The following is a 13,265-nucleotide window of genomic DNA, read 5'->3' as shown; positions in this document are numbered from 1 at the left end:
CCGAGGTGGGACAGAATTTGACTTTCCCAAGGAGATCTAGAAAGGCAAGTGTGGCAGGCATGGCTTAGTCTACTAAGGGCCCTCCATTGTCTTCACACTGCATTGACAGCAAAATCCCAAGTCCTCACTCCATCTGGGAGGACCCCAGAGTGTAGAGCCCCACTACAGCTCGCATCTCATTTCCTCTCCACCTTTCCTCTGGTCCCTGCCAGCCTCACTTTGCTATTCCTCAAAGATGACAAAATATTTTCCAGGCACCTCCATTTTTCTCCTTCTGCCTGCAGCACCCTCATACCTGATGTCTTCACAACTTACTCTCTTGTTCCATCTGGGTTTGTGCTAAAATGTTACCGTATCAGAGGGGCCTTCTGTGATAACTAGCCTACCAGAGCAACCCTCCCCCACTGTCTGTCCCATTCCTCTGTACAGTAATGGAAGACATATCCCAAGGTCCCAGTGAATGCCTGAAACCACAGATGGTACTGAAGCCTACATATGCTATGTTTTTTCCCAAAACATACCTACCTATGATAAAATATAATTTATAAATTAGGCACAGTAAGAGATTAACAACAATAATAAAATAGAGCAATTATAACAATATACTGTCATAAAAGTTACTTAAAATTTCTTGTTTATTTCTAGAACTTTCTATTTAATATGTTTTGACTAGTTGACGTTGTGTAACTGAAATTGCAGAAAGTGAAATTGTGATTAAGAAGAGGCTGTGTACCTTGTTTTTCATTGTACTTACCCTGGGTGAGGTATCGTTTTTATTTTATTTCACGAATTGTATGCCTGTATTACTTAGGAAGGGTTGTGCTGACCACTGTGCCCTCAGCACTTAGAACAGTGCCCAATTCAATACACACTGAAGCAACGTGTTTTTACTAGGAGATGAATGGGAAGAGTGATATGAGACCAGACTGGAGAAAAAGCCAGGGGCCAGATCCCGTGGAGCTGTCGCCATTCATCATTGTCTAAACCCTGTGTTCTTTTTGAATATACTGTGCACTTTCACGCCTCTGGGCTTTGCTCATGTTTTCCCCTCTACCTGCTATGCTGTGCCCCAGACCCTTCCAACACCATCTATCCACGGAAGTCCTAGTGCTTGAACTTCCACATAGCATTTATGTAACTTCTCTTTGAATTCTGGTGTGCAGGATACGTGTTGGACTCCTGGTGAATAGGACCATGTTGGATTCACGTCCGGAACCCCAGCTGGCTCAGAGTAGCTCTCAGGACGTTCTCTGTTGAATTCTGTTGCAGGAAGTTGATCATCCAGGACAGCCAACCATCCCGATAAGGTCTAGCAGCTGAGCCAAGGTCAGGGTAGGATTTGAGGGGATATATAATTAAGAGCACGAACTCAAAACCCATGCCTGGGTTTCAAATCTGGCTGCATCCCTTACTAGTGATTTGCCTGACCTCTAAAGGCCTTTGTCTCCTCATCTGTAAAATAACATCATCATAATAATAGTATCCATCTTAAAGATCCTTATGAAAATTACTGTATTTATTGTAATATGTGTTATTTAAATGAATAATTTAAGATGTTGTCTACAGGCAGGAGACCTTGGAGTGCAGGAGAGACCTGAACTTGGTAGAGGGGTAGCATCTGGAGATGTATTTTGGAACTTCAACTGCTGGCAAGGACATGTAGACAGCCCAAACCCAAGCACAGACCCAGCTAGAGCTCCAGGTATCATTTTACAGGAGGGAAGACTGAATCCGGGTGGGAAAGCAAGCTTCTGTGCTGCTACCGCAGTAGACGAACACCAGTAGCTCACGTCTCTGGACCCAGTCTAATGCTCTCCCAGTGGTTCCTCATAACCTATCAGAGGGAGTCATCCATTTGCTAATTTATTCTTTTCTTTTTTATTTCCTTTCTTGTTTATTCCTGTACTTGTTTTTCAGAGCTGTTGGGGTAGCTTACAGGAAGCATACAGAATAGAAAGGCAAACTAAGCACTGAAAAAAAATTAGAATTGGGAAAGGTATACCTTAAAGTTAGAGGCCGGATATCGGTGAGGTAGAAAGGAGACAGCATTGGTGTCAAACAGAACATGAGGGTCTGCACGATTGCCATTGCCATGTGCAAATCAAGTTTGGAATTTCCTGATGCCCAAAGTGAAAAGAGACACGTGGTCAGTTACTTAGAAGAGAAAAATCAAACTATTTTCCTAGTTCTTGGTCCTAAAAGAAGTTCCTTCTTTGTGTCACACTTTATTCTGATGATCTCCCTTCTTATGCACAGCCCACCTTGGTTGATGAGTTGTCCAGATTTCTTCTCGGAGGTGGTTAGAACTTCTGGATTTGCTTTAAGAATCTTAGATCCTCATTCTGACTCTGCTGTTGTGCTGGGGTTTCCCCGATCAGCCACGAATTACATTTGTGATTCAACCTCTTAGAATTTCATGCTTTTGAAAGACCTTAAAGGTCATCAAGTCCAACATTTGCATCTCACTAACAGTGTGATATTTGAATCTTCTCTGCAACAACTCCATCAAGTGGCCATCTGTCTTTTGCTTGGATGCCTCTCATGTCACGAAGCTCACTACCTTATAACAGATGTCACTTCTTATTCTATCAAGTTGATATCTGAATCTTGGGCATACTTATTGAAAGAGGCATTTCATCACTGAGGAAAGAAATCAAATCAAATTGGCCAGCAGGAAGAAACTCTTTGGGAATCCTTAGCTTCATTAGAAGTAGACTTTTCTTCAAATGAAGTGTTAAAATTAAAGCAGTATATATCTGAGTGAGGCCAATTGGCATTAACTCATCACAGCATATGGTGTGCTTCCTTTTATATGCATGTTTAGCAGCTACTGGGTACCAAACCTCACACAGCTCTCAATTGCTAGCACTAATGAAGGATCTGTTTGCCTTTGGGGATAAAGATGGTATCACTGATTCACAGTTGTTTTTCCAGGAGTGAAGAACAGATTTTACTTCCTCATTGACACTCCCTTGCTTAGTCCTTTCTCATCTCCACTGCCACTGCCCTAATTTGGGCATCACTGTCGCTTGCCAGGACTGGTCAGCTTCCAATGGGCCTCCTTGCCTCCTGTCCTGTCCCTCTCTGCTAGAAGATCCCATGGCCAGAGGGATCTTCATAAAGCACAAATTTAATGTATTCCAGTTCGAAATCCTTCAGGAACTCCTTTTCATTTCAGTATGGAATCCAGGCTTCTTAGGCTGTAAGATAGGCAGGGGCAGGGGCAGAGGGTCACTGTGGCCATGGAATAGAACAAAGCTGGCTGTCCCCCATTCAGGGACAGTGAAGTCCCCAAAGGAATGGGCAAGGCCTTTTGGAACAATAGTCACATTCATTTAACTATAAATTTCACAGAAACAGCTTCTCTCAATATTTTTGCTAGTACTGCTAATTGCAATACTGAACATTTTTGTGTACTTGCTGTATGCCAAACTCTTTCTAAGTGTGTAATGTACAAGTACTTCATTTAGTCTTCACAACAAAGGGATGGCACTCACATGGCCCCAATTCTGAGCACCTCCTTAAATATTGTACCTGGTGGCTCCCTCACCTCACTCATGGTGAGGGGCCATAGACAATGTTTCATTTATGAGCCTCAGTTGCCTCCTTTGTGTAATCAGAGTACTGATGACCCTCTCTGCCTCTAGGGTCCAGTGCTGATAGTCGTGAAATACAGGAAGGGGAGGTGCCCTGCAGACAGGTGATGGGAGAGTATCCGTGTGGGTGTGAGGAGCTTGGGGTGAAACCCGTGTTCACTATTAACTTGCTTATTGAGCTTGGCATGCAACTTCCCCTTACAGGGAAAAGAACTTCATATCTCATTAAAGTGGATGAAACAACTCGACAGAAACAGCTATGCTCCGCGTCCACAATTAGAAGAACTTGTTCATGTGAGATGACTCCTGACAGCTCCCATCGCACCATCCCTGCTGAGGGCAGTCCATAACCAGAAGCAGCTTGGCCTTCAAATCCAAGCTCCAGCTCTTTCCTCTTGGCCAACGTCTCCTCTAGCTCATTCTTAATGAAATGTCTCCCTTTTCCATATAAACCTAGGGCTGTGCCCAGCCTACCTATCCCATCGCCAACACTTCCCCTGGGTCTCAAAACATGCCACTTCCTCAAGTCTTGGAGGCCCCCTTGAAAAGTGTAAGACCCATGTGGATAACTAGCTAGGAGGCTAATTGAAAATATTTTGAGGTTTGCATGTTAACTCTGTCAAATCAAGTAAAAAATCATTCTTATCTATCATAACCAGCAGTGATGCAAATCTGCCAATGGCCTTAATTAAGGGACTTCCTTCTGAGGGCATTTTTCATAAATGAGGAACAGGACTGTCCAGGGGCCTGTTTTATCTCTCCAGCAGCCATAGTTCAATCTGAATTAACGCCGTGGGGGGAGTGTATTCAGGAAGGTGGGGAAGACTTTGGTTCATTGTGGGCAAATACTTGAATTCCATAGCACTCTCTTTACTTAGTATCAGCTTAGATGGGATAGGCGACCCCTGCATGTGGGAATGAACTTGTGCATTTCTCGCGTTGTCACTTGAGATTTCAAACCTCCAGTTGTCCCCATGCGGTAGGCGTAGGGGATGCCATCTACAGAACAATTTCACACACATTACCTTTTGAACTTTGCAACAGTCCTGTAATGTTGGCTCTCACACCTGCATTGCAGATAAAGAACTTAGAGTTTTCTTGCTACAAAAGCAGGTAGGCCAAAATTTTTATAAAGGGCCAGATGGTAAATATTTTTGGCTTTGCCTGCTGCAAGGCCTTTGTCATGACTGCTCAAGCATACCATGGGAGCTTGGAAGCAGAGATAAACTGAGTAAATGAATGAATGTCATGGCTGTGTCCTAGTAAAAGTTTATTTACAAAACCAGGTGGCGGTGGTGAGAGGGAAGTACTTCTGGTGCACAGAAAACCTTAAGGAGGGAATTTGTCACAGGCCTGAGTGTGTGTCCGGCTGTAAAGGATGTCTGTATAAATCAAGGAGTGCATGGACTAGTGGGGGGGATATCTATGCGCATTCACTCCCTATGATGTAAAGCCCAGAGTGCTCAGGGCTGCTAGAGGAGGTAGATGGGACTGCAGATTCAGTGTCTGGGTCATTAAGAAGGCTTCCTGACAGAAGCTACATTTTTGCTGGGCTTTGAAGATCAGCTAGGGTGGAGCATGAAGCCTTGCACAAGGGGCTGGGGAAGGCGTGATTGTTGGAGGTTTGGCGTGATCACGATTCTTCTTCTCATTTTGCTCCACTAACCTGAAGACCAGGCCCCGCTGGTGACTGAATGAAAACCTTTGTCAAACTGGTTTGGTCTCAAAGGGCTCCCGAGGGCCTGGGCTTAGGATGGCACTTGAGGCCTTTGGGAAGGACAGGTCCAAATGGGGCCTTGCAGGAGCCGGTGGCAGTGAAACATGTGATCGCGGGCAGTAGAAAAGGAGAGGAAGAGAAGGCGGCCCACAGCACTGAGTCTTGGGAAGAGAACAATTGCGGGGGCGGCGAGAGGGTGGCTGCGTGGAACCTGTTGCAATGCTCTGGCTACAACCCCCATGCTCTGGGTCCCTGGGCCAGCAGGAGTATCCCACACAGTTACAGTAAGGGTGATCTGACTTAACAGTCATGCCCTCGGAACTCTGAGAATGCATGGGTTATCTGTGGATCTTCACAGTGAATCCTACAAGTTTAGTACTATGCCCCCATTTTAGAGCTAGAGAAACTGAGGTTCAGAATATTGTACTGCTGTGCTCAATAATTTGAAGACAGGTCTGTGACCCCAAAGCCAGGGATTTTCTTACTATTCTGTGCTGCCTCATAGAACACATCCAGGGTTAGCGATAGAAGAAAAAGAAGGTCAGAAAATATAGGTTGGGGGCCAGCATTGAGGTACAGCATGTTAACTAGCCACTTGCAGAGCTGGTATCCCATATCGGAGTGCCAGTATGAGTCCAGCTGCTCCGCTTCAGATCCCGCCTCCTGCTAATGTGCACGGGGGAAGATTGCCAAAGCATCTGTGCTCCTCCCATCCACGTGGAAGACCAGACCTGGCTGTTGCTGGCATTTGGGGAGTGAACCAGCAGATGGAAGTCTCAGTCTCTCTTTCTCTCTCTCTCCCTCTCCCTCTCCTTCTCTCATTCCCTCCTTCCTTCTCCTTCTCCATCTCCATCTCCATCTCCGTATCTTTCTTTGTGTCACTCTACCTTTCAAATACATAAATAATCTTTTTTTTTTTAAAAAAAAAAAAAGAAGAAAATATATGTCAGAATCCTAGTCAGGAAAAGCCACCAGCATGGATTTAAGGCTATCAGAAGGAGAGCTATTCTCAGCTGATCGGAAGCTCTGGATTCCCCCAGAAGGTGCTTCCATTCTTCCCAGGTGGCTGAAGGCCTGGGGGCGCTTTGGCTCCAGGCAATGCTGGCTGCCTGGGGCGGCTTCAGGGCTCTTCGCATTTGCTTCCAGCTTTTACTTCCTGCCCGGTCTCTGGCTCCTGGCTCTGTCCAGCCGGCTCCTGGGGATTAATGGTTTCTTTGGGCACAGTTTCAGAGTTCTACTCTCAGAGCATCCACAACAGGCCTTAGTGTCTCTCACAGAGGACCCCATGCCCAGACCTCACATCAGTGAGCAGCTGCTAATGTCTATTTTTAGCTGCTTCTCCACCAGGGGTTATACACACAGTCTCAGAGAGACACTGCCAAGCCTGGGAGAAGAATCTCATCACATGACCGAAAATCGTGTCTCTTTAGGGCCTGGCACCCTGATAACATCACTCATGAATTGATACTTTCAAACACAAGGATTCTGTGATTGTCTTTGAAGAGTAAACAAGCATACCTGGCCTTGTGCATGTGGTTTCAAAGCTGTAATTTTTAAAAACAAATATTTGATGTACCACATTAGATGTGGCTCTGTTTTTACACGTCTTTCTTTTTATTTAAAGTACTAAAAGCCTCAAACATGGTCATGTTCAGGGTTTTCTTAACCTCCAAGATGCCCTGGTGCTCCCAGCATCCCAGTTCCCTGGAAACGGGACGTGGTGGAGAATTCTACCACTTGTTTTCCATCCAGATCCTGATTTAACAGAACAGCTCTCTGCTCAGTGTCCCAAGTTAGAACCCCCTCTCGAGTCAGCGCTTCTGCCCACACTGCCTCTGCCTTCATCTGGTCTTCATCTTTCTCTTGGACTGTAATTTAAACATTCTGGAACATGATCTTTCTGTTACCAGTTTCCTCCCCTCCACTCCATTTTCCACACTGCTCTTAGAGTGATCTCTATAAAAAGCAAATCTAATCATGCTCTTCCTGGCTGGAAAACCTCAGCGCCTTGTTTTTACTCCTAGTATGGTTAGGATGGGGTCTTTGCTGCTGTCATCCTCTCTCATAAGAGCACGCACAGGGGCAGCACCTTCTGATCACAGAGAAGAGCAAGGACAAAGCCTGATGCCCTGCTGATGTTCCCTTCCTGCACCCTGCCCCCCTGGCCTTCAGCAGACCCATCAGCTGGACAACCAGGTCATTCTGTGAGGTTCCTTACTGGATCTAGGGAAGGACATTCTTACCAAGATGCAAAATCTGAATACACTGTATTAATTATTTTTATGCCACACAATAAAAGTCCTTAGGCCCAAAGAAGGCCTTAGACAGCCAAAATAGGCATCTGTCTTTTCTACTGATCTCAACGAAGCCTCCTTACCCAACGTGAGCTCCTCCTCCATTCCTTGATGTGGGGTCGTCACTTCATACCTTCACCTGAGATACAGTCCTGCCCTTCCTCTCTCTGCTTCTTGCAAACTCAAGCAATTGGCTTCAGTGCACCGGGCGTGACAGGGCCCCAGTGAGAGGTGAGGGTTTGCTCTCATGCCCCAGGCGACTGTGCATCTGCAATTCTAGCCAGATCTCCTCCAGGGAGAGCCCTGACTGATTTATTTACATGGTCACCTAGGAGGTAAGCAGCTTTCTCCAAGGCAGGCAGTGGGGGTTGGGGGCTCATCTGATTTTACAATCAGTCAGTCCCATCACTCTCAAGTCCTATTGAGGAAGGGGATTTTCATCCTGTGAGTGTATTTTGGCCTTGACCCTTTCAGAGGCCTCACAGTCATGTCTGGCTTTGCTTGTAAAGGAAGGGTACCATGGCTGTGACCCACATGTGATGGAAAGGGTGGTGGAAGGGTTGCTAGTGCACCCAGCGGTGCATCCTGAACTTCTACCACAATAAACTCTGCCACCTCTGAGTTTTCTACAGCTTCCATAACTAATAACCCCAAACTTGATGATTTACACAATAGAAATCCAATCTGTCACAATCCTGGAGGCCAGAAGTCTGCAGTCAAGGTCAGGGCCATATTCCCTGTGAAGACTCTAGGGGAGAATTCTTTGTCATCTCCTCCAGGCATTCCTTGGTCACAGCAGCATCCCTGGGCCTCTTGCTTTGTGTCACTCCCTTCTCTTCTATCGCATATCCCCCTCTTCTTTGCTCTTTGAGGAATACCTCCCATTGCATTCAGGGCCCAACCACATAGTCCTGGATGAGGCCATCTCAAGTCCCTTAACTTAGTTATTTCTGCGAAGACCCCTTTTCCAAATGAAATCTCACAGGTTCCAGGTGTTAGGACATAGATATGTCACTGGGGGTTAGTGGTGGTAGGTGGCATCACTTAACCTACTCTGTTGTTCCAAGACATAGCAAGTCCTTTCACAACTGTGTCTTTGTGTAGATTCTGTTCCTTCTGTCTTTGGTGCCTTTCATTCTCTCCCCACCTATCCATCATTCTCATGTTGCCATGACTGAAAACTCACCTTATCCTTGAAGCACAAGCTCAGATACCACCTTGTGCATAAAGCCTCCCCTAACTCCAGCAGCCACCACAACCTGTTCACTCCTCCAGGACTCTGAGCAGGTACTCACTTTCCTGGAAGGAAATTGGGAAACAAGCTGGTCAGTCAGGTGGGTCAATAGCACTAGGCAGGAGAGAACCAGAGTCCGAGAGAGGTCAAGCGTGGCTCAGGGATTTGATGTACAGATAGACTTTCCCTACCATTTCTAGACACAGCCAATGGTGCTCAACAAATGACCAGAGAGGGAGAAGCCTGAAGTTTCAGAGGCCATGGGAATATTCTCCCACCCTTTCTAAATCTCTTCTCATTTTCATCAAACTCAGAAACTCCTTTAGGATGAGTATGGTCTTTCTCTTCTTATCAGTGGTAAACTGGGAGAAACAACCTTACCTTTTTTGTTTCTGTGATTTTCTTCTCCACTCGACTGTAAGAGAGGCCAAGGGCAGGAGGGCTCCTGAGAGAGTGACAAAGGGATGGACAAGAGACACCCAAGATGTCCAGGATGATGTCAACCCTCAGCCAACAGAAAAGAGATTGTAGAATGGACACTGAATTGGAAACTTGGGTGTCGATCTCTGACTTTCCCTTCTCTAGTCTTCATTTTTCTCTTTCATAAAAAGAGATGAGAGAGTAGGTGAGCTGGACTGACACAGTGATTCTTGGAGTACCTGTCATCAGGAACCATTTAGTTCTTTGGAGATTGACTGCTTTACCACATGGATACATAAGACCACAAAAGAGGAAATCTCTACTGTCCATGTATTCTTGGAGGTCATCAGAGAATCAACCAATTCTTGAAGGATCCAAGAAAGATGCCAGACTCAAAGGCAGCTAGGACAGGGTGAGCGACATTCGTGGCTCAAATGGGTTTAGTAGGGGCATATATCTCAAGAATTACTGTAATTCAACCAGATAGTAATGTATACTATAACAGAGCAAGTTCAGGGAAATCCAGAGACACTTCAAGGAGAAGGTAACATTGTAGCAGGGTCTTAAGGGTAGAAAGAAGGCAGGCCCAAAGGGAGGAAAGGAAGGAAGGGCATTCTGGCAGGGGGAAGAGTCTATCCTTTTTTAAACTTAAAAAAGTTTTATTTTATTTGAAAGATAAAGAACCAGAAAGAGGGAGACACACACATGCAGAGAGAGAGGGAGTGAGAGTGAACAAGAGAGAGATCTTCTGTAAACTGGCTTTCTCTCCAAATACCTGTAATAGCCAGGGCGGGACCAGATCAAAGCCAGGGGCCTGGATCAACCTGAATCTCACATGGGTAGCAGAGACACAGACATTTGAGCCATCACCTGCAGCCTTCCAGGATGCAATTTGCTTGGAAGCTGGCTTAAGAACAGAGCCAGGACTCAGACCCAGGGACTCCAACATGGGATACAGGTATCCCAAGTGGCAACTTAACCACTGTGTCAAACACCCACCCCCGAGGGAAGAATCATAGCAGAATAGTTAGAGATTCATGGTCAGTGTCCTGGTGGACCTGAGTCCCCCTAAGCAGTGAGCTAAGCAATGAGCTGAACAATGAACCCAGAGAGGTAGGATGGGGTCGGAATCAGTTACAACACATTTCATTGCTGCTAACCAAAACCAGGGTTTATTGGGTTGGGGAACTGGAAGTCCAGAGATGGGACAGATCTTAAAACTGGTGTATTTAAGGGGTCCAGTAATACTCTTGAAGTCTGTCTGTTTTCTGTAGTTCTCTGCCTTCTGCAGGGCAAGCATCATTCTAAGCTGGTAACCCCTATCTGAATGACAGTTGTATACGAATTCTTTCCAGATTTGTGCTTTTCCTTGGGGACAAGGATTCAGTCCAGGAATAGAGATAGAAGATGGCTTCTAAGAGTTCTCTTAGAAGGTTAAGATAGTTTCTTTCACAGATATTTCTCAAGTAACTCTCTTCTCTCATTTTAGTAACCATAATTAGATCATATAGTTAGCCTTAGACCTATAACTGTGGCCAGAGGTGGAGACTACTATGCTCATTGTCTTAGGCCAACTCACAACCACCATCCATAGTTCGAAACTAAAGTTAGCTCTCTCTAAAGTCCCTGGGCTGCTAAGTTATGGTGGTTACCAAGAGAATGGGAAATAGATGTTGGGAGGTAAGGTAGCTATTGTAGATTCCAGATTCCTTGGCAGTAAGAGTTATACATGTGGCCTAGGATCTTCCACAAGTGAGCAAAATGGAGTGTTGACCATGTGTGGACAGACGGGCTCTTCTGATAGAAATGGTGATAGAGGCCTTTGCGCCTTCTGAGGCAACTGTGGTAGGGTTTCCAGATCCAATATGCTGAAGCTTCCCTCGTGGAATAGTTGAGAGTGATCCTGGCAGTGCTGCTCCTAAATTTCTTGTTTCTGGCTATGATAGCATCCAAGCACGGTTCTGGGTCCACCTGGAGACTATGAAATACCTGATATCTTTTCAGATAGCCTATTTTGCTTACAGAAGTTTAAGTGGATCCTGTTTTTAGCAACTAAGAACCCTGGCAATTTTTATTTCCTCAATAGCACTGGATAGTAGAAAACTACTTTTATGGTAAGGATTGTGCCCTTACCATAAGGAGAACCACTGATGGGTTTTAAATGGGACAGGGTAACAATGGGACAAGATGTTACTCCCTTTTTCAACCCACTGACACTGTTTCTGTTAAGGTCACCAATGGCTTCTATTTTACCAAATCCACTGGTCACATCTCCCTTCTCAAACACGTTCTCCTCCCATCTCAGTCGGTGTTCCTGTCCTTGTTTTCATCCCATCTCACTGGCCACTCTTCCTTATCACCATTTCCTGGTTCCTCCTGTACTGCCAGACACCCAGGAGCTCTTCTCTTTCCTCTTTGTCCTTTCCTGTAAGAGTTCCATGGCTTCAAGCAACAGGTGTACGAGAGCTAATGACTCTCAAATTTGTAGTTTAGTCAATGATTCTTAAATATGTATCTTTAGCCTTCTGTTTACTTCTGAATTTGTGATTCTAGTAATCTGCTTGATACTTTCATTTGATTGCCTGATGGGTGTTTGCACATGGAGCACATTCAAAGTAAAACACCTGCTTTTCTCCCAACCTAGTTTCCCTTACTGCCATTCCTCAAAAGGGTGCCACCATCCACTCCATTAGCTATGTCCCAAATTGTTTCCTCCTGACTCCTCATGTCAGTTTGCTCAGAAAGTACTACCAGCTGTAACTCTAAAACATGTCCTGAACCTACCGTCCATTTTTTAAAACATTCTCTTTTTTTTTTAGATTTTATTTATTTATTTCAGAGGTAGAGTTACAGAGGGAGGGAGGGAGAGAGAAAGAGAGAAAGAGAGAGAGAGAGAGAGAGAGAATCTTCGATTTGCTGGTTCACTCCCCAAATTGCTGCAATGGCCAGAGCTGGGTCAATCCGAAGCCAGGAGCTTCTTCTGGGTCTCCCATGTGTGTGCAGTAGCCCAAGCACTTGGGCCATCTGCTGCTGCTTTCCCAGGGCATTAGCAGAGAACTGGATCAGAAGAGCAGCAGTCAGGAAACAAACCAGCACCCGCTTGGGATGCCGGTGCTGCAGGTGGAGGCTTAACCAACTAAGCCACAGCACCAGCCCCTGAACCTATGTTTTTATTTTTTTCCTCCCATGGCCATTCCAGCCTCTACCTCACTCTGGCCCCCACCTCCTGTCTTTCAGTCTCCTGGGCCTTCTTATATTCCTCTAACATCCAAACTTAGTTCTATCTTCCCAATCTCCTCTTCTCCTTTGTCTGGAATGCTCAGATCCTGGCACAGCCAATTTCCTTCTAATCCCGAAGATCTCCATGCAAATGTGACTTAAAGGATCATCCATTTGGGTCACTTCCTACCCAGTACCACCTTTGATTTCTTTCTGTTTGAACTAATATTTGTTGTCCTTTTCAACGTCTTCTCCGCTCTCTAAACAATAGCAGGTAGCTTACTGCTCTGATCATTGTGCTACTCACCATACCTAGAAAAGTGCTTAGCATCTCATAGCAACTGAATGTATGTTTATAGAATGAATGAATGTATGTTTTAGAAAAGCCACTTTTGGACAATTTGGAAAACAGACTTGAAGGAAAGAAATCTGAGCTTTAGAAAGCTCTGTCTAGAGTTGCAATATGGGTTGGATTTATAAACCCCACAGTCTTTCAGAACCCCAGACCTTGTAGGATATTTGGTAAGATGAGGAATGCAGCCTGAAGCTATCTAGAATTAACTTAAGAGATTCCTTCATTGATCCTACTAGGTAAACTTCTTTTCCTGTGCTGTTGCCTTTACGTTGAATAGTTAAAATGTGGCCAAAATTGTCTTGGGTATTTGGATTGCTGACACCACAAGTGTGTGAAAGTGGAATTAGATACTTTTCCTGTAGCAGCTCCTGACCCCAAAATCATGGACAATCACTGGGGGACAGAGTCATTTTCCGAGAGTACATTTTGG

At 45.2% G+C, this 13,265-nt stretch overlaps 1 long non-coding RNA gene across 7 annotated transcripts in view; it reads left to right on the top strand.

Annotated features, from left to right (window-relative positions):
- Positions 1-13,265, top strand: part of LOC149128827 (uncharacterized) — a 328,324-nt gene that overhangs the window by 168,703 nt on the left and 146,356 nt on the right. Inside the window, exon 3 of one of the 7 annotated variants that reach the window (XR_016211149.1) lies at positions 3,801-4,676. The exons of the other annotated variants lie outside the window; for them this stretch is intronic. This is a non-coding gene — a long non-coding RNA (uncharacterized LOC149128827). Of the gene's footprint in view, positions 1-3,800; positions 4,677-13,265 lie in introns of those variants that run through there. 7 annotated transcript variants of the gene reach the window in all.

Source organism: Oryctolagus cuniculus, chromosome 1 (assembly GCF_051225735.1).
Source record: "Oryctolagus cuniculus isolate XC-2025 breed Fujian yellow rabbit chromosome 1, ASM5122573v1, whole genome shotgun sequence".
Classification (NCBI taxonomy): Eukaryota; Metazoa; Chordata; class Mammalia; order Lagomorpha; family Leporidae; genus Oryctolagus; species Oryctolagus cuniculus.
The sequence above is the reverse complement of the archived record's forward strand: the minus strand, read 5'-3'. Positions and strand labels throughout refer to the sequence as shown.